At 38.6% G+C, this 21,117-nt stretch overlaps 1 non-coding gene across 1 annotated transcript; it reads left to right on the forward strand.

Moving 5' to 3' along the window:
• The first annotated feature begins 13,054 nt into the window (after positions 1–13,054).
• Positions 13,055–13,161, forward strand: LOC122453415. The gene has a single exon (XR_006273039.1). It is a non-coding gene; the product is annotated as a U6 spliceosomal RNA (small nuclear RNA).
• The last annotated feature ends 7,956 nt before the right edge of the window (positions 13,162–21,117 follow it).

Raw genomic sequence — 21,117 nt, forward strand, 5'->3', positions numbered from 1 at the left:
TTATTGGCTCTTGGATGGTGGTTGGTTTCAGTGTAGGTATGGAGGCTTTTGGATGATCTGTTATTAATTAATGTCCCCTGTAGTCAGGAGTTCTCTGGTGTTCTCAGGTTTTGGGCTTAAGCCTCTTGCTTCTGGATTTCAGTCTTATTCTTCCAGTAACCTCAAGACTTCTACATCCATACAGCACTGATAATAAAACTTCTAGGTTAATGGTGAAAATCTTCTCTGCAGTGAGGGACACCCAGAGAGGTTCACAGAGTTACATGAAGAAGAGGAGAGGAAGGAAAGAGATAGAGATGAGCAGTAGGAGAAAAAGGGGGATTCAAGAGAAGAGAGACAGATTTAGGCAGTACACTGTTCCCTAAGTGTTCTCCATAGCCCAGAACAGCCACAGAGATTCACAGAATTGGATTGAAAAGAGAGGGTGGAGGGAGGAAATAGAGGTGATCTGGGGGAGAAAAAGGAGAGTCAAAAGGGGGAGAGCGTGATCAAACCAGTAATCACACTCCTGAGTAAAAATGGGTACTGAATATTGGATTCTTAAATGTCCAAAATTGATATCAAATACTGAAAAACAAAGATTAAAAATCTAGAGTAGAGGTTAGACTTTTAAAAATACAATATTAAAAAAAAACAAAAACAAAAAAAATTTGAGAAATATATATGAAGTTTGATTTAAAAATAGGGTCCCCCCTCTTTTTTGCAAGGTTATAGTGGATTATAAAAATGAAAATTAAGGAGTAATAGAGGAGTAAGAGAGGACTTTAAAAAAAAAGAAAAAAATTTTAATTAAAAAAATAATAATAGTAAGTATATATCTAGGAATTTCTCTGGAGCTGTTGCGGGCAGTGTGGGTTCGGTTCAGTTTCAGATAGCTCCTTGTTCCAGCTTACACTTCTCGCTATCTATAGGCCCCTTCTGGTGTAGTCGGTGTTACCTACAGGGATTTTAATCTGTTGCACCGGTCAGTTCTGAAGCGGTTCCCTTTGTTTATTTGGCTTCTGTTTGCAGGTCTCTGCAGTGTCTAATTTCCGCCCTGACACAGGCGGGCGGAGGTGGTCTCTTGTTTAGGTTCGCTTGTTCAGTCCTGCTGCGGGGAGGGAGGGGCGCTGCGTGTCACTGGCCTGTGTGGGGAGCACTCGCAGTGTTCTGGCCACACTGGGTTTGCCCCCACTCAGGGGCGTGTGCTTTCCCCGTCTACACTGCTCAGGCTCCAGGCTGCTCTGCAGGGAATGGGCCCTGAGTTGCGTGCACTTCCCAGGCCTAAGCCACTCAGGTTCAGGTTTTTGGTTACTCCACTAAAGCGCAGGCTCGGTTGGGCCTGCATTTTGTGCCTTCCCCGTCGAAGCAGCTCAGGGAATCAGGAGCTTGACCGGCACACTCTCCCCCGGTGCAGCACGACTTCTCCCCTCCCCGTCCTCACCTCAGTTTCCGGGCGCCGCTGGGCCAGTGCGCCTGTGTCTCTTCTGGGGAGCTGGCCTCTGGCTGCGACCCTCCCGGCAGATGTCAACCATCCAGAATCTCAGGAAGTCTTTGGTTAGAAACTGGGAGCCTGTTTGCAGTTTGGTAGGGGTGCCTTCTCTGGGGCCGAGTTGGCCCTTTTCCCCTCCCCCCTGCCTCCTGCCTCCGGCGGGGGATGGGCCGGTCGGCTGCTGGCTAGCTCTTCTCTGGAATTGCTCAGTCCTTCCTTGTTCTGTGAACGGGCTGGCAGTGTCTTCGGTTAGGGCTTTTCCCAGGTTAATTCTCTCTCTCTCGTTATCCCACAGTTTAAGTTGCTATCTCACATTAGCTCCCTCCGATTGCCCTCAGGGCATTCGGCCCGGTCCTTACCCTAAGCAATGCCGCCCACTCCTCTCCGTTCTGCCCCCACTTCCTGGTGGCGGATGCGAGCGTCTGGGGTACTTTTCTGCTGGGAGTTGCTTTTAGGCATGTAATCTGTGGGTTTTATTTATTTTTCCTCTCGGTTAGGTTGCCCTTCGAGACTTGAAAACTTCCCCCAGAAGCGCCGGGTGAGAGGGTTTCCTGGTGTTTGGAAACTTCCTCCATTAGGACTCCCTTCCTGGGATGGATCTCTGTCCCTAACTCTTTTGTCTCTCTTTTTATCTTTTATATTTTGTCCTACCTCCTTTCGAAGACAGTGGGCTGCTTTTCTGGGTGCCCGATGTCCTCTGCTAGCGATCAGAAGTTGTTTTGTGGAGTTTGCTCAGCATTCAAATGATCTTTCGATGAATTTGTGGGGTAGAAAGCCATCTACCCGTCCTATTCCTCCGCCATCTTAGCTCCTCTGAGGCCTTGCTTGATAGGGCTGGATGGGGTGTCCAGGAAAGAGAGACTCCTGGGAGCTCTGGTCCCTGTTGGAGGCCCAGGTTCTCATAAGCAGCGTGGCTGAATAACGACCAAGTGTTGCCACTGTTGCAGCAGCAGTATTTGGTTTTATTTGGCAGATGCCCCCTGGCCCAGAAAGATATCCTGGTGGTTTGGCCAGGCCGTGAATCCACCGGCCTGCAGGGCCTGAGCTGACCAAGGCCTTCTGAATGGGTGCGTATTTCACATGCGTGTGCTTTGGGGTTCCGGGCAGCCAGGGGTCATTGAGAGGCAGGTTCACTGGCACAAGATGGCCAGAGGCAGTTCATTGGTTCAGGTTCCTGGGGTTTGGCCAGAGACGGAAAGCATGGGAGGAAGATAAGAGCAAGAGTCTACTGTGGTTTCTGCAGGAAGGAACCCGAGATGCAGGACAAACAGGACTGGCTAATTTGAATCATTTCAGTGGGCTCTGGGATGCTGGGTCTGTCCTGAGTAGTTTAGGACCTGGCCTTGGAGGGATAGCAACAGGGGAATATTGGCTTGGAGTCTAAAAGCCTGATAGAGGAATTATGCATGTGGGGGTATGGACAGGTGCATGTTTATTGTCTGTAAGAATTGGCTAGCCCTGGAGATCAGGGAGCAATTTCCTCAGGGTCAGTAAGGCCCCAAATATCAAAACAATATAATAAAAGCCATTCTTAAATAAATCAGATGACTAAACAAGCTGTGATTAACTATGGAATAGTTCTCAGCAATATAAAAACATTGAACTGTCTGATGCATGAATCTTGCTTGACACCCGGGAAGGGGTGCTTGTGATGGTGGGTGTGTGTATGTGTTTATAAAATTGCAACACCAGGGAGCCTTGTGATGATGGAAAGGTACTGTACCTTGATTAGATCAAAGTTAATATGCTGGATGTGATTGTACATAGTTTTATAAGATGTTAACACTGTGTACAACTAGGTGGTAATAGGATCTATTATTTCTTCCAACTGCATGTGAATCCACAATGATCTCAAAACAGGCAATTAAAAATGAAAATCCTGGTACATAGTGAGAGCTCTTCAAATATTAGTTATGTTTAATATTATTTGCTCTATGTTACTAGTAAATCTGTTACAGAATGCATTAGAGTTGATTGATTCAGTAGTTCAAACATTAGTTTAGCAGCATTTTGATTCTTACACATGTAAGATCCCATAGAGTAATTTGTAAAGACATGACTTCTCATGTTAAATCTAATACAATGAAGAAAAGAAATGGTAATTATTATAACATAAAACATAGTGGAGTACTTTAAAGTAAGATTTAGAGCCAAGAAGATTTGTATTGAATTTCCTCCTGTCTGCATTTTCTCAAACGTTACTTAACTTCTTTATTTTTGTTGTTTCGTCTATAAAATAAATGATGAAAATAATTTCTCCTCTTAGTATTGTTATGACTTTTAAATGTGATATTACTTTAATATTTTAATAGATGTCAGTTTTGCACCTATAATTGTGCTCTTACAAGATACTGGGGATCCCACAGTGTTTAAGAAAATTATGTTATTCGTGACGTTTGTTGTCTTGTGGGGTCTTTTAAACTCTCAGGGGGAGTTGCTAAGGAATTGGATGCATTCACTGCAAGGCTGTGGACTGTTCCTTCGGACTTTCAAAAAACAGTGATATCTGTCTATTTTGAGATCAATGCAAACACCTAATGTGCTTTTGCTGCTGTATATGCTGCGATTTTTTTTTTATTACTAGAAGTGTGTGTGTAAACTGAACTGTGTACTTGAATTATAATTTCATCAATGCTTTGTCTTTATGTATATTTGATCTTTGATGGGCAGCAGGGCTTCGCTGGTAGCTCAGCTGGTAAAGAATTTGCTTGCAATGCAGGAGACCCCGGTTTGATTCCTGGGCCAGGAAGATCCCCTGGAGAAGGGGTAGGCTACCCACTCCTATATTCTTGGTCTTCTCTGGTGGCTCAGATGTTAAAGAATCAGCCTGCAATGCAGGAGACCTGGGTTTAATCCTTCGATTGGGGAGCTTCCCAGAAGGAGGGCATGCCAGTATTCTTGCCTGGAGAATGCCCATGGATAGAAGAGCTTAGTGAGTTACAGTCCATGGGGTCACTAAGAGTCAGACACGACTGAGTGAAGAAATTTAGCACACATAATGTCCTCAAAATAAAAGGGTTTATCCATTAAAAATGGGGCTTCCTGGGTGGCGCTATTGGTAAAGAACCTGCCTGCGAATGCAGGAGACATGGGTTCGATCCTTGGGTCAGGAAGCTCCCCTGGAGTAGGAAATGGCAACCCACTGCAGTATTCTTGCCTGGAAAATCCCATGTACAGATGAGCCGGGCAGGTTACAGTCCATAGGGTCACACAGAGTTAAACATGACTGAAGCGACTTAGCAGGCACACATGCATGCTTGTAGGCATTAAAAAAGAAAAGAATTTTGCTTTCTGAAAGGTAAAAGAATTTGAAGTGAATGGGGAAGAATATTGAGTATCATTCTTTATTCTGTTACCTATAAATGATACCCTAAAAATCTGCATGCAGTGGTGACTTCTGAGGCTAGGAGATAATTCAGCTGGGCTGAGTTCTCTATGATATGAATATACTGAAGGGGTATGGCAATTTTCTATCAACACATTGTTTGAAGTCTCTTGCTTCTCAGTGATATTAACATGCTCTTTAAGGTTGAGACCACAATGCCAGCTACTGCATTTTATTTAGTAGTATATCCCAGAAAACAGCAGTTCAAACAGTGTTTCAGTTCAGTTCAGTTCAGTCTGTCAGTCGTGTCTGACTCTTTGCAACCCCATGGACTGCACCATGCCAGGCCTCCCTGTCAATCACCAACTCCTGGAGCTTGCTCAAACTCATGTCCATCGAGTCAGTGATGCCATCCAACTGTCTCATCCTCTGTCATCCCCTTTTCCTCCTGCCTTCAATCTTTCCCAGCATCAGGGTCTATTCCAAGGAGTCAGTTCTTCACATCAGGTGGCCAAAGTATTGGAGTTTCAGCTTCAGCATCAGTCCTTCCAATGAATATTCAGGACTGATTTCTTTTAGGATTGACTGGTTTGGTCTCCTTACAGTCCAAAGGACTCTCAAAAGCTAAACAGTGTTTAGCTTTATTCTTTCAGAAGATTTGGGGCTGATTGTATCTTTATCCTGAAGAAATCTTTATAACTATTAACTGTTAATTTGTATTAAGAAATATACAAAATAATTGAAAGGCATTTTTAGGTTTTAGACCTGGAAGGTAGCTATAAATTTCTTCTAGAGGATTAATGCTCTTCTCAGTAGCTTTATATTTAACATTACCTGATGTCTCCCTTTTTCCAAACACAAGAATGAATTGATAGTATGTTTAAAAGTACTATTTCTCCAAACTTTTTGGGCTTCTTTTTATATACCATTTATATTTATAGAATATTTATTGAACTTCCTTTTGTTTCTATCCAAGAAGATAATGCAGTTATGGCAGGTGGAAAACTGAGGCTGCGCTTAAGATTCTCAACACATTAGATACAAAAAGGAATGCTGTCACAGAGGGAATTTAGAAACCTAGAGAGGAGGGAAGGATTTGAGGCTTTGACAATAGATGAGTTCCCCTGAAGGGATGACCATCAACCAGTTCACATCTCAATTACCTGTTCTGCATGTGACTAGACCTTCTGAAGTTTCTGATAAAATGGTGAGAAATGATTATCTTCAGCTTAGCTGTATACAAAAGTCTATTAAGTATCAGATGCAAAACACAAAAGTCCTTTGAATCAACCATTTTTTTCCCCTCACTTGGCATACTTTTTAAAATTAAACTTTTACTCCAAAAAAAAAATTCTTTCTTGGAAAATATTTTTGGAAATAGTTTTCATCTCTGGGAGAAAGTTTTTGTATTTAGTCAGCTTCTTAAAAACAGAAGGTGGATATCTCTTTTTTCTTAGCAGATGATCTACTTAAAGCTACTTTGTTAGAAAAAGTACAAAGATAGTACATATAATTATAATAATGTATATACTGATTATATACTGTTACAATAAATATACAAATATATTCTACAATTGTTTCTATTTTATCATTTCATTGACATCTATTTAGAGGTATTTTAAAAACAGACACATCATTTAGGAGATGTTCTTATTAATAGAAAATGTTATTTACAAGGGGTAAAATATATAGTAAATGCATAGGAATATGCTGAAATATTTTTAGGGGCTGTTTTATTAAACCTTTATTCATTTAAATGTCTTTAGTCCAAAGAAGGAACTAGAAAACTAATCCCCCTGAGATTCAATTGAACATCTGGGACTGTGGAATGCTGAGAACAGAGTTAAGGTTCATAACATGAATTTATGTGTCTATTATTCATGTTTGTTGCTGTTCTGTTATTTAAAATATTTCTGTAACTACTGCATTCTACTTACCTGGTACTGGCAGAAAGGGTGCTGCACTCAAATGTAAATGAACCCCTATGTATGACTAAGTATGAAAAGAGAATGCACAAAACTTTCTTCAAATTATACAGAATCTTTCTTTCTTATTTGAAAGAAGAAGAGAAACTTCTCTTTATTAAGTCTGAGATACCACAAATTTCTGTCTTACCCTTAGAGTTTTAAAATACAATATAATAATAAATATGTACTATATATATATGTGTGTATATATATATATATACACACACACATACACCAAGCCCCGACTCTGAGGTAGACATATTTATGTGTACTTTAGATAGGAGGAAACTGAAACAAGAGAATTTAAGGAATTTTCACAAAATCACAAAATGCTGAGTAGTAAAGATTTGAACCCAGAGCCCATACCCTGCCCACCACCTCTGTTGCTTCTCTTGTTAGAATCTTTGAAAAAATTGTAGACCCTTTTTCCATTTTTCAAACTAGAACCTATACGCATTTTGTATATCCTACAACTTCATTGTCATGCTACTGATAAAGTGGGTCTCACACACAGAGAAAGATGGCGGAGGCGCTGCCAGCCAAGTGGCTGTGATTGCCACGTGTTCAGTTAAGGCAGTGTATGGAACGGCTGGAATGGTTGTACTCGTAGAAACCCGGGCCTTCTTCTTAATCTCAGTCCTATTGTTTCAGGTCATTTACATTCAGGGAGCACTTCAGGACTCATCTCAGCGTACTGCAGGGCTCTGCTGTGGGAATCTCCTTGGTAGCAGGCACAGATGAAAGCCCTTGAAGATAGCTGCTGCCCCAGGTAGGAAGATGACCCAAGTGAGTTCCTTGACTCTTGAGAGATGAGCTCAGCTATAAGAGGAAAGAATGTTCTGAGACTTGAAACAGAGGAAGGAGAAAGAGTAAAATTGGATTTAAATGGAAATCTGATGTTCATTTGAATTTGTTCCAGTTATGCTTGGAATGTCGATGCATTTGAATTTTCAAGTTTAGAACAGTATTATGTGAAAATGCCTCAATAATTCCAGAAAAGAATATGTCCAAAGGGGAATGAGGAAGTAAAGGTGTCTTTTATTACTTTCAGCTTTTCCTTAAATCCATTTAATTATAACAGTAGCTTACATCTTTAATAGCTTTTCAGGGCACTTTGTGATGTGTGACTTTATTTTATTCTCACAGTAGATCTTCATTGTAGGCAACACAATTAGTATCTTCTCCATTTTGCTGATTTAAAAAAACCTGAGAGGCAGAAAGATTATATAAATTATTATTACTATTATTACTGGTAGTGAGTCAGTTAAATAATAAAGTTGATTATTTTAAAAAGTATATCTATATCTGTCTATAATTATGTCTTAACATTTTATTTTAACTTTAAATATATGAGTGTACAACTTGACATGAGCTAAGCCCTTTTATTTGCATATAGTTTTGATGACTGGAAATTCTCTATGATTTCTTATTGAATCATCTATAATTTCTAGGGTTTGTGGGGGAAGGAGTTAACTACTTAAAAACATTTTTTAAAATAATGAGTGCAGCCTTCTATATTGTTATAGCTGTTTTACAAATATTTTGTTGTTATCAAATCTGGCATTTTTTTTGTTGTAACTTGCCTTTACTGAATCTTACTAAAAACTGCAATAGCATTTTCATAGTGATATATCTATTTTCAAATGCACTGTCTATTGGTATATAAATATTTATTGAAGTTGTATATTTATAACAGGTGCAACAGACATACACACGTTTGGGAAGAAACACAACTGGTCCTTATTAAATATACAATGCAAGTGTGGGCAGAAGGACGTAGTTGCTTTTGTGAATCGTCTGCTAGCTGTGAGCATTCATTGTACTAAAAGATACAAATTTTTTTAGAAATGTAAAGATGAACCTCATTTATTTTGATTATACAGAGCAATTAAGAAGGAGTAATCTTGAATGGATGTAAAGATTTAGCTAAAGTCTAGTCACCGTAATATCTACTTGTTAAAACAGTATTTTTTGAATTTCCAATTATGTACCAATTCTAAAGGCTGAAGACAGTCTTATGAAATAAAGTCCATAGTTCTGGGAGAAGGACATTAAACAAATTAAATGTGTAAGATGGTAAAAAGTCTATGGATAAGATACTTTGGGATTTGAGACAAAGACTGATTTCAGGGCCTCACTGAGAAGTTGCTATTTCAGTGAAGTTCTGAAAGAGGAGAGAGAGTTAATATACTTTAATGGCGCTAACACAAACAAATACAGTGGAGTTCAAAGGAGATGTTTTTTATTTAGCTAAGTTTGTGAAAGGGGAGGACCAGCCAGGGAACATCAAGTACAGAACTCCTGGAGGCCAGTGTGTCTAAAGCAAGATGAGGCAGGGAAGTAATGAGACCAGAAAGAAATGAGTGGTAATGGGAGGAGTACTGGTGGAAACAGAGTTATCTAGTCTTGTATCAGGACTTTGGTTTTCACTCTGAGTAAAACAGAAAGACATTGGATGATTTTAGTGGATGGGGTCATGATCTGACAGGTGACAGGCTCCTGTGTTCTCAACTGTGAACATCCTAAAGACCAAGAGTGAAAACCCTAGAACTGGTTGGTAGACTACTGTAGAAGTCCATGTGAGAGACCATGCTTACCTGTATTTTTCAAGCAATGAAATTAGCAGTGAAGGTGGAGAATCATTTATATTATTCTTAAAAAATAAGACGGTAGGCTCAAAATGGAGTGCTTTTGCTAAAATGCATGTCACCAAATCAAGACAACTTAATTTCAGTTTCTGCTCTTCCAAAAATGGAATCTTAAACCAGTCAATCAGGAATCAGCTGATCACTAGTTAGGGCCTACCTCAGAGACCTCTGCCATCCCCTAAAGGAAAGTGACCTTGCAATAAACAACCTTCGTTTTTGTTTACTTGTTTTGTAACTTCCTTGTTTCTGCTCCCTTCTGCCTAAAAAAATGTCTTTCATTTTGTATAGCTTCTTGGAGTTCCTTTCTCTCTGCTAGATTGAATGCTGTCTGATTCATGAGTTGTTAAATAAAGCTAAGAGGATCTTTAGAATTTACTCAGTTGACTTTTGTATTTTAGCATTATTTAAAAAATGTTTGAATATAGCAGGAAAGATGAAGACAGAAAAATTAAAAACAATCCAAGTATGTGAGAGTAGAAGATTGTCTAAATTATGTTGTGGCCGTATAATGAATATTATATAAAATACATGTAATGTACAGAAAAAAAATTATAGTGACACCTTCAGTCGTGATGTATGGTAGTGTTAAGTAAATGCTGCAGGTTGTAAGATAGACAAAATACATTTTCACAAATATAAAATAGGGAAAAAAATATAAAATATGAATGTACATTATATATATGAGGCAAAAAAGACAGGAAGAATATATAATGTATTCATGGATTATGGATGTTTGGAAATGTTATTTTTGCTTCTCTGCATTAATTTTTTTATAAATACATGCTAGATATATTAGTTCATCCATTTCTCTGTTTATATTTTTTTCTTTTTGAGAAGCAATTATCTTTAAAATTCTGCTCTTGGCTTTGCAAAACATTCAAAAGTGAGTGAGGTATAATTCTTGTCATCAGTCTTTGGAACTTTGCGGGTAAAGAGAAAATAGTACCAATGCACATACCAATATATCGAGAAGTTTTACCAAAGCAACCAGAGAAGCACAAACAAAATACTATGAGGGTTTATGAGGTGACAAATATTTATCTGTCTGGCTGTGAATTATCAGGGGGGTGTTTTGACAGTTTGTGGAATAGCATTTTCAGCTGAGGGAAAAGAATTAGCGGAATTATAGAGGCGGGGATGCGAGTACCATGTTAGAGAAATTAAGTATGTAGTATGGCTAGCATATAAAGGGAGTAAGCATGGAAAGTATATAAGTATAATATAGTATGAAAAAGTATGTAAATACAGTGGAATAGAATCAGACATGAAAAATGGTAGACTTAAAGTAATAGAATATCATGAGTCATTGAAGAACTGTGTATATGTGCTATATTCATAGATAAACACATTTATATACATTTATATCCATATATTAGCTAATATCTATATTCAGGTTGCTCAGGCTGTTAATATTAGACTTGTGTCACAAAATTGACATTTAATGAAAAGAAAAATGTATCCTTATGACTTCTCTTCCTTCCAGAAATATTTGCTGATTTATTTTGGGCTCTACTAATAGAAATAACTGTAAACATTTATTTGTGGATTGAAAATTTTACTCTAGGCCCCCCTGTACTAAAATTCTTCTGAGTAGCAGCCAGAAGAATCTAGTTCATTATATGTGAGGTTTATTTTCTCATTCGTTTGGAAGAACGAAAAGAATTTTTGCCTTCCAGAAGAACTCAGTGGTGACGTCTATGGAGAGGTGCTGGGCATCTCCTTTAAATTTGTCATGACTTAAGGCCATGGCATAGAGCCAGAGCCAGCATTATGGCTGCCCTTTGTCACATTGCTGCAGTTTGTGAGTTTGCATTAGTCAATAGCACTTTGGAGGGTCTGATTCCTTACTTGTGAACATTTGCTCTTGGCTGTAAACTGGTAAATAAACAAAGGCTTTGCATGAGAGAGCAATGACATTTTGGTAATTCTAGGGGAAAAAAAGTCAATTTGAGCACTTGATGATAAAGAGAGGAAACCAAGATGTTACATTTTGCAGTCATTTGTCCTTCCCATTTGTAACTGACAGATTGGATTTAACACATGGAAACTGAAAGACTACTTGTCTTTAAAAAATGGTCTAATTACATTTGGAACTTAAGGGGAAATAGAAGATTCCAGGATATTTTTGTTTTGAATTTGAAATTGGGGACAGCGCATGCACAGTTGTTTGTTTTCACACTTTATGGGAATGAATCACACCATGTCGACCGTGAGATTTAATTATGTATTTAGCCGAGAAGTTGGAGATGCGCCAGTGCAATCGCTAAGTTGCTGGAATAGCCTATGCGCAGCCCCTTCCAGTTTCCAGACACTCCAAACCTTTCCTAATAGCACGTTTAACGTAGGAGACGGAATGGTGTTGATGAGATGCATCAAATCTCAGTGGAATTGTGTCTGCTTGGAAACAAAATGCTGATGTCAAAGAAGGACTTTTTTTTTTTTTTAATAGTGGGGAGTGAAGCTGCTGAACCTCTGGGCATAGGATTTAACTTTAATTGAGGCAGTCCGAGCAAAACATGTCATCTCTGCCTGTTCCCATTGTTCTTTTCATCTATAGGTCAGTGCGTGAACCCTCTCTGTTCCTAAACCTTGACACACACACACACACACACACAGAACTTGTTGCAATATATAGATCTTGGGGACCAGGGATGAACAAAAGCTTGAATTACTGCATTTAAAAATTCACCATTATTTTAATGAGCCTTCTTTAATACTCAGTTCAAAACAGGATTGGCTGAGAAAATTCTTAGGTTGATATGTGTTCAAAGATTTAATTTTTCTGATAATAGCTAGCTAAATAGGTTAACTTATTTATTAAGTATTCATGAAGGATACTTAAATAAACTGAAAGAGAATAGGTAAGGGTGTTATTTTGCCACAAAATTTATTTCCTTCTTAGATGTATTTAATCCAGAGTTTTCATTCGTTTCAAGGTTCTTGAAGGTAGCTAGGAACATTAAAGTTTCTTAATATGTCAAAAGCCTAACAAAAGTCATACATTTCATTAGCATGAAAGGACTCTAAGGCTAATGAAATATTTTTCTTATTCACTATCATTTTATCACCCTGACTAATTGATTGACTGTGGATAACATTTTAGAGTTTCATTGTGGAGGAAAGTAATAAAAAACAGACCTTTCGTGGTAAAAGAGCTGGGATCTGAAGATACAACCTCAATATTTATGTTCTTATGATTATTTCTGTCTACATTTTTGCCTTGTTCTCAAATGGGGATGAGAATTCTATTTAAAAGCAACATAATGACTTTGGGCATAGACTAAGATGTGAAGAATGCTAATTCCTTCTGATTTATAGTAAATTCTGTTTGGAAACAACATTTAATCTCTCGCTCCTTGGTCCCTTTATTTATAGTTGTTGGATTCATTTTCCTATAGTCTATAGGTGATTGCTTGTGGGGGTTGTTGGGATTTAGAGTCAGTGAATCTTTGATCCAGATGTATTTTTAATAAGGTGATCAATAAAACTTGTTGTAGATAACTTTCAGTGAGTAGAATGGAATTGCCTGTGATTGGGAACTATGCCTCCCTTGTATTGGTAAATGTTAAATGGGTACCTTCAAAAACTGATTGGCCAGTTTACTGAAGCAGGGCTGTTACTTGATGAATTAAAATATATGTGGGTGCTCGCTTCGGCAGCACATATACTAAAATTGGAACGATACAGAGAAGATTAGCATGGCCCCTGCGCAAGGATGACACGCAAATTCGTGAAGCGTTCCATATTTTTAAAAAAAAAAGAAAAAAAAAATATGTGGTACCCTTACTGACAATCAACTGTGAAACAGTTTTTTAAAGAAGAGTCCTTTAAAATACATAAAATTAGTTTAAAAAACAAGAATGAAGCAATTCACTGATGAACACAGGCAGCATTAAGCCTCCCTAGTTGACCGGCAGGGCAGCAGCATTCCACTGTGAACCCCCTTCTGAAGAACACTGACTTGTCCAAGGTCATGTTTCTTTCCAGCAATGAATGGGGTTATGGGAAGGGGATGCTTATAACAGCCTGGCCTCTCATCCCAACTTGGGACAGGTTCAAAGTCCATTCTGTCTTCAGAACCTCCATGAATTTGGCTGAGGCTTTATTGAGACCGTATCACAGTTCAGCTTTTCCTTCTTCTCAGCCCTGCATCTTTTTTTTCACTTCCACAGGAGTGATCACAAAGCATTCCCGACATCCTTCTGCCCACTAATGCCTTCTGAGTCTGTGTCTGTCTCCCAGGAAACCTAACCTGCAACAGCCTCAGTGTGTATAAAAGAAAGCTAATCTGGGCTGCTTTTATGTCCCATGTGTATAGTCTGGAGGCTGTTGCTCTCCTGACTCAGAAGGTGTGGTGGCCAGCCTACCTCCTTATACTTGGTCTGGGTTGTCCTTCTGACTGTATTTAGCCATATATGCTAAATCAATCTTTTCAGTCTTGAGAAACCCTAAACGTTCATGTATTCCATTCTAACTACCATGAGGAACATCCCCTTCCCTCCCCACCCACGAAAATGAATTGTGTATTCAGTTTAAAGCATGTGAAATGATTTCCCCTGAATTTCAGCCATGACCAATAGCTAACAGCCTCATTGTGGTCTTTCAGGCTAAGCACCATACATTGAATATCTGAATTCCCACATAAATAATATTATACACCTTATTCTGTTTCCCAGAAGATATTTCTTTGGATCCCAGATGTTGAAAGCATCATCATGTTAGGAGCCGGGAAATGTTTTGTCATTTCTGTTATGTGTGAAGAATAATATTTAAAATATTTCTCTGAATGTTATTTTCCATCTTGCTTTGCAATTTTTATCATTTGTAAGCTCACGCTGGTTTTTCTGTGTGTGTTTTTGGTGTGCCGATCAAACCTGTTATTGTGATTTTATTTTGACACTCTTGGTGTCAATTTCCAGGAAACACCTGTCTAAAGAACAACGTAGAGCTCATCCTATGGGAGTGAGCCAGCCATCTCTGCCAGGCATAGTAGAGTTCTAGCATCTGTGTGTTAAGACCAAATGGTGCCTGAATCAGTTTAATTTAATTTGCTTATCATTTCACTTTGGAGAGAATTCACAATACAAAGATAACTCACAAAGAGACAATTTCTGCCAAACCCCAATTTCAAAGTATTCCTAGAATGTGCAAATATTGATTATTGAGTCAGAACTTTCAGTTTAGCAATTTTCCCATTATACCTTTAGATCACTAACATAGAACTTGCTTAACCATGACTAACTAATGAGTGATGTCTGCATAATGTGAAAATGTTAATCCATATCTTCAAATATCTATTCTCAGCTCTGATTTGTAAAGACTGGAGAAAATGATAGTTTATATCATAGAAAATGATCTATCTTTGTAAATACTCTTTCTCTATTTTCTTGGCATTTATACATGTGTGCTCACAACCTTCTTGTTAAAATACAAAAATCACTGGTAGAAGGGATAGCTCTCAATCTATACACTCAAGTGTCCACACAATGTTCCGTGTCTTGATTTTTCAGTGAGTGAACTCAAAGCCAAATTCTGAGAACCTTTCCTGCTGTGATGATGGGAAGATTGATTTTTTCCTTTTCTTAGTGTCTCATTCTCTTCTCTGAGTTGGAATATGAATCTGGGGCCTTTTGCCAAGATAAAGTGTTAGAAAAAAGGCTCCCTGCTTGTCATCGTGGGATATCTGTGTTATGGACTGGATATTTGTATCCTCACAGAATTCATGTGTTGAGACCTAACCCCTAACCCCAAAGGTGATAGTATTTGAAGATGGGGCCTTCGGGAGATAATTGGGTTAGAAGAGATCATGCAGATGGCCCAGATGATAGGAATTGTGTCTTACAAAAAGTGGGAGAAAGATGAGAACTGTTTTTCTCTCCCTCCCTCTCTCTCTGTCATGTAAGAGCCTATCGAGAAGGAGGTGTCTACAAGCCAGAAAGAATCTCTCACTAGGGCCTGACTTTGTTAGCACTTTAACCTTGGGTTTCTCAGCCTCCAGGACAGTGCGAAATAACTGTCTGTGGTTTAAACCACTCAGTCAAACTCAGTGCTTTGTTATAGCAGCTTTAACTGCCTAATACAATCTGTCTACACTGATGATGATGAGGTGGTCTTGTGCCTGTCCACATGGCCTCATCAAGCCTGACACTGTTCCATTTTTCCTGTGTCGTGGTTGTGACTTGGAGATCTCCAGGCTGTCTGTAGCCTCACTTATTTGAAGCATCTCTTTCAGATCTTGTTACCTCTGTACAAGCAGCACGTAGATCCTCTTTTTCCAGAGACCTGTGTGCTTACTTGATTTCTATTGGACTCCTTGCCTCTATTCCTAGTATTTTAAAGTTCCTTCATGGTATGTGCATGTAAGGGGAAAAATCCAAACTAACTTGTAGGTAGGTGATTTTTATATTCATCATTCTTTGAGATACAGAACTCATCTAATTTCTTCAAGAGCAGATTGCTTTAAAAAGATAAAATTAATAATGCAGTCAGATGAGAAGGGACCACATAGACTTTAATATCTCAAACTGTTTTTCAAACACAAATCTTAGCAGCCATTTATTGACAAGCATTTTCATTTTAGACAAAAAGAGGAGGATGCATTGTGCCTTGTGCAGAATTTGTCACCAGCCAGCAGAGGGAGCTTCTGAAGTTTTAGTACAGGTGTAGCAGTCATGGGTACCAGTGATCAAAGATGGTTTGTCTCAATAACTACAAGATATGCCAATGCTTAGTGATGGGGAACCAAAGGTCTTTCTCCTAACACCTAGGCTTAAATCCTTACCAGCGATGAGTTCGGCACATGTCACTTAACCTCTATTCTTTAGTTTCCTAATCTGTTAAGTGGGCAGATGATTTATGAAGTACTTAAAACAGTTTCTGACACAGATTATTGTTACTTAAGTGATTGTTCATGACAACAATTCTAGAAGAAAATACCAGGACTGTTGGAAATGTAGGTTACTCTCTCATCCTCTCCTCCTGGTATGAAGAAAATAATAATGGGGAGGAAAAATAGTGAACTGACAGCATATTTATGTAGATGGAATGGAATTAAAACCAGAAAGAACTAAATTTGCCTTGAATTGGTAAAATTAAGTTTCCTGACATCAGGGAAAATGGATATCTATAAATCCATTTTTCACAAGTGGGTCAAAGTATCTATCAATTCATATCTTGCTATGATAATTAAATAATTACCTTTAAAAAATAACATGTGGTTTATAATGCATCAGATATAAATGCAGGATTTATTGGCAAGAACTAATTGATTCTAATTAGTTTGATACCTAATTTGGTTTTATGTTTCTCTCTACATTTTACCTCCAAATTGAAGACTCTTTACCGTAACAGCTCATACAGCATAATCTGTTAAACATTTCTGGAAAAAGAAATATATTGTTCCCTTTGAAAGCTATTCATTCCAATCATAAAGTGCCACAGGCTTTTTCCTCCCCCACCTCACCCTGCCCCCATTCAGAATTCTATAGGGAAAGAAATGGTAGGGAGATGAAAGTCCTTTAAGACTTCTCCCTTTAAGAAATGAGACTCTCTTTTCCCTAATTTAATTAAAATAAACATGACTTGAGAAAGAACAAGAAATACCTGCAGGTTTAATTCTGGTTTCTCTCCATCTGTTAGACCCATATTTTCTGAAATGACCTAGCAGCTGTGCTGCAAAGACACCCCACACTAATGTTCTCTTTTATACATGCCTAAGACTAAAGCTTTAGTAAATATTTCAGTATTTTATTTATATCAGATATAGTCACCTTTTACAAATGCCACTGAAAGCTCTGTGTTTTCCTCTGAAGGTGGCATGTTGACAGTTGAAGCGAGTCCTCTAGCTGCATTGTTGACCTCAGAAAAGATCTGGGAGAATCTTCTGGTTGAGAACTAAATATCAAATTGTACCAGGAGAATCAGTTTTCGGTGACTCAGAGTCGACCATGGTCTGCTACTCTGAGCAGAGGCAAGCATATATTTTATATGCTCAATAAAAGGGATCACAGGATTATAAAACAAAGCAAAGGTGATTTGATGGTGATACCTGGATATAAAAATTCTTTATTTAATCATTCAGCCATTCAGCTGTTTACTAAGCACCTATAATACTATGCACTGTTGGAGGAGCAGGGGGCACTTATTTAGATTTTGCACTTAGGTACCTTAAGCTTAAGAGTTGGACACAACTGAGCAACTTCACTTTCACTTTTCACTTTCATGCACTGGAGAAGGAAATGGCAACCCACTCCAGTGTTCTTGCCTGGAGAATCCCAGGGACGGGGGAGCCTGGTGGGCTGCCGTCTATGGGGTCGCACAGAGTCGGACACGACTGAAGCAACTTAGCAGCAGCAGCCCTTAATAGAGATGACATGATATGTCACCTGAGAGGAAAAAGGCAGAGGATTATTCCTTAAGGAGGGTGAGTGAGAGGAGAGGGTGTGTGGTTCTCCAAACCTCCGTGAAAGACTCAACTTTTAAATCCAAGCCTTGAAAGAGAGATGGAATTTTATAATATGTTTGTAAAATACATGTTTTTCTTTTAGGGGAATGAGCAGCATAGGTGCCTTTAAGAGAGTCAGGAAGGTACAAGGTATAAGCTGGGAGAGTGAGTGATACAAATGAAGAGAAAGATGATTAAACAATAATGTTTATTATAGTTGCTACTAATTTATTAAGGAGATTCCACATTAGAGAGGGGTTCTTAAAACTTCCCTGAGAGTATACTAATAACCAAGAGGAACTTGGCAGTGGGGCCAGAGATGGCCAGCTGCACGATTTAAACTTCTTTAAAGTCTGACCTTTTTCTCCTAGTAATTCATACAAAGTTTGTATTTTATTTCATAATACAAGTTCATATGCTTCAATATATATTTAAAAAGTCTCAAATTCTTTTCAGGAAGATACTACCATTCTGTGGCTGCACTTACCTCTTGTCATGGAAAATAAGGCTCATAGCCCTGGATGTACGAGTCCTGAGTTGTAGAGGCATGGGCACGTATGAGCAGCAGGTATGAGCAGCAGAAAACACGAGGAGAAAGGATGATTAACCCCTCATTGTGGCTGGCCTTGAGTGAGGAGTTCTAGGCTAAAATACTTGGAAGGGATTCTTTAGGTAATGGGGGAATGAAGGAAGTTTTAAATCAGGCCGTTAGGAGACTCCAGCTTACTTTGGACAATCAGGCTTGACTTAGCAGAATATTTTAGATAGATTAGGGGTGAAGAAACAGGAAAAGGAAAGAGGGAGGCCAGTTAGTAAGTGGAGGTCAGGGTCATGGCCAAGATACAGTCACAGAAGAGAAGGAGGTGAGCCCAGACACTGAACAGATGGAACTTGATTGGATATTGGTGACAATGGCAAGAGGAACATAATGTTTTTTTCGATTCTGGGTATAATTGTGAGGTTACTGAAAGTTCCATTAAAAAACATGGGGAATCTAAGGACCAGAGGAGCAAATTTGAAATTAAAGACTGATAAGTTCTACTTGAAACCACAGAGTTTGAGATAGCCAAGAACTGTTCTAGGAATCTATGCTACAGAAGCATGGACAGTTCTTTTAGTCTTCATTTATCTCATTAGGGTGCATATATTTAAAATGAAATCAGATGTGTTTAAAAATTATATATCAGCATTTTAAATACATTTATTTATGTAGTTTTTATCAATTGTTTATTACTAACAAAATGATCATTTAATTAGGTTTTTTTTTTTTTAAATCTTAGAGATTTAGCACATTGGGGAGTAAAATAAGCTTTATCTTTTTAAGTAAGCTTTCACTTCCAATTAATAAACACAGGCCCCCCCCCCTTTTTTTTTTTTGGTACAGAGAAGCATGATAAGAGATCAGTAAAACACTTTAAAGGATAAAATATTTTATTAGAATAAAATTATATAAAAGAAGTATAATGAAAATATGAGTTCAGGGATAAAAGGAAAAGGTAAAGTTCCAAATGTTTGTTCATTTGACTTGTTCATTTAGTTTAAAGTAGATAATGTATGTATGTTAATCGCTCAGTTGTGTCTGACTCTTGGCAACCCCCATGGACTGTAGCCCACCAGACTCCTCTGTCCCATGGAATTCTCCAGGCAAGAATACAGGAATGGATTGCCATTTCCTACTCCAGGGGCTCTTCCTGAACAGAGATCGAACCTGGGTCTCCTGCATTGCAGGTAGATTCTTTACCTTCTGAGTCAGGGCTTCAGGGAAGCCCAGAACACTGGTATAGTAACTAAATATAATCATGAGCATGGTAAGTGGTAGAAGATCTATGACTCTTAACATCTTAGGTCTGCTTAGACACAGATCATTTTGAAAGGTAATGCAGACTTTTGAAAAAGGTAGGCTGCATTCTCTAACTGGAGGGTCTGAGCCCTAATGAATTATAGAAAGTGTTTGGTAACCTCTTCCCAACAAATGTCTGCATAAACGTGTCTCAGAAATCTACACGGCCTCCTAAGTCAATGGGTCAATGATGTGTGTGTGCTCATCCTGTCCAACCCTTGGCAACCCCATAGACTGTAGCCTACCAGGCTCCTCTCTCTATGGAATTTTTCAGACAAGAATGGAGTGGGTTGCCATTTCCTACTCCAGGGAAAATAGATGATAGGATATATCAAATTGTTATGTATGTAGTTTCCATTGGATATGTTGAAAGTAATGAGATCTTTGTTTTGAAGTATCAGTATTTATAATATGCTGGACATTGCTTGCTTTTTGGTTATTTAAACTTATAATGAAACAAGCTTAGTTATCAACTTAGAAAATGTGGGAAGGGTAGATAGTTATTCAAAATTATTTTAGGGAGTACATGAGCAAAAAAATGTTCAAGGCCACTACTCTGGCATATTTTGGAAAATGGTAGGTTTGTCACACAGCAATTCTTGAATCATCTCTCTGGATCCTGTTCTTCTGAATTTGTTTCTTCTTATTGCTCTTTGCTTTGCTTTAGATACTGTCTCAGTCTGTGGCTGGCAGTTCCCCCGCAGTCATATTGCCAAATCTGACAGGCCTCTGGGGTGGGGGATGAGGGTGTTTCAGGTGAAATACTGAACATCTACCAGGATTCATCCTGGCTAAACTCCTGGCTCGGTTTCACCCTAGCTATATGACCTTGGGCAAGTCACCCAGTCTCTCCGAAACTCTTCTATAAATAATTGATGGAATTGCTGTCGGGTCAGGTGTGATCGTGTCTGTGGATTACTTTGCCCTGTTTGGTACATAGAAAGAACTCAAGAAATAGTAGTTTTTCTCAGGGCAACCAGTCCTGTCAGAAAGAAGAAGAGTTTATAGAACTCTTCTGAGTGTGAGTGTGGTGAGTTTCTGCTCACCTTTTTTCTTTTAAGCAAACAGATTTCTCATTAAATAACTAAATCACTTAAATGGCAGTAAAATGTTAAAATAGGTGCTTGTCATGATTTCTACTGCTCCCCAACTATTAAATATCTTTTCGATTATTAGGGTATTTCTATACTTTTGAGTCTGAGCTCGCTAAGGAAGAAGCCACAAAATACCTTTGCAGGTAGAACATGAGTATGTCACAAATCAGATGCATTTACCCAAGATTTGGGTTGGGAGATGAGTAATGTGGCTACATTTTCTCAGGGAGGTTTTTGCAATGGCATGAGGTGTTTGTGGCCAGTTTTCAGTCTCTGGTGTAGAAATGGTACTGGTGACTATGGTGACGGGAGTGGAGACTCAATCCTGG

Source organism: Cervus canadensis, chromosome 14, assembly GCF_019320065.1.
Source record: "Cervus canadensis isolate Bull #8, Minnesota chromosome 14, ASM1932006v1, whole genome shotgun sequence".
NCBI classification, from domain to species: Eukaryota; Metazoa; Chordata; class Mammalia; order Artiodactyla; family Cervidae; genus Cervus; species Cervus canadensis.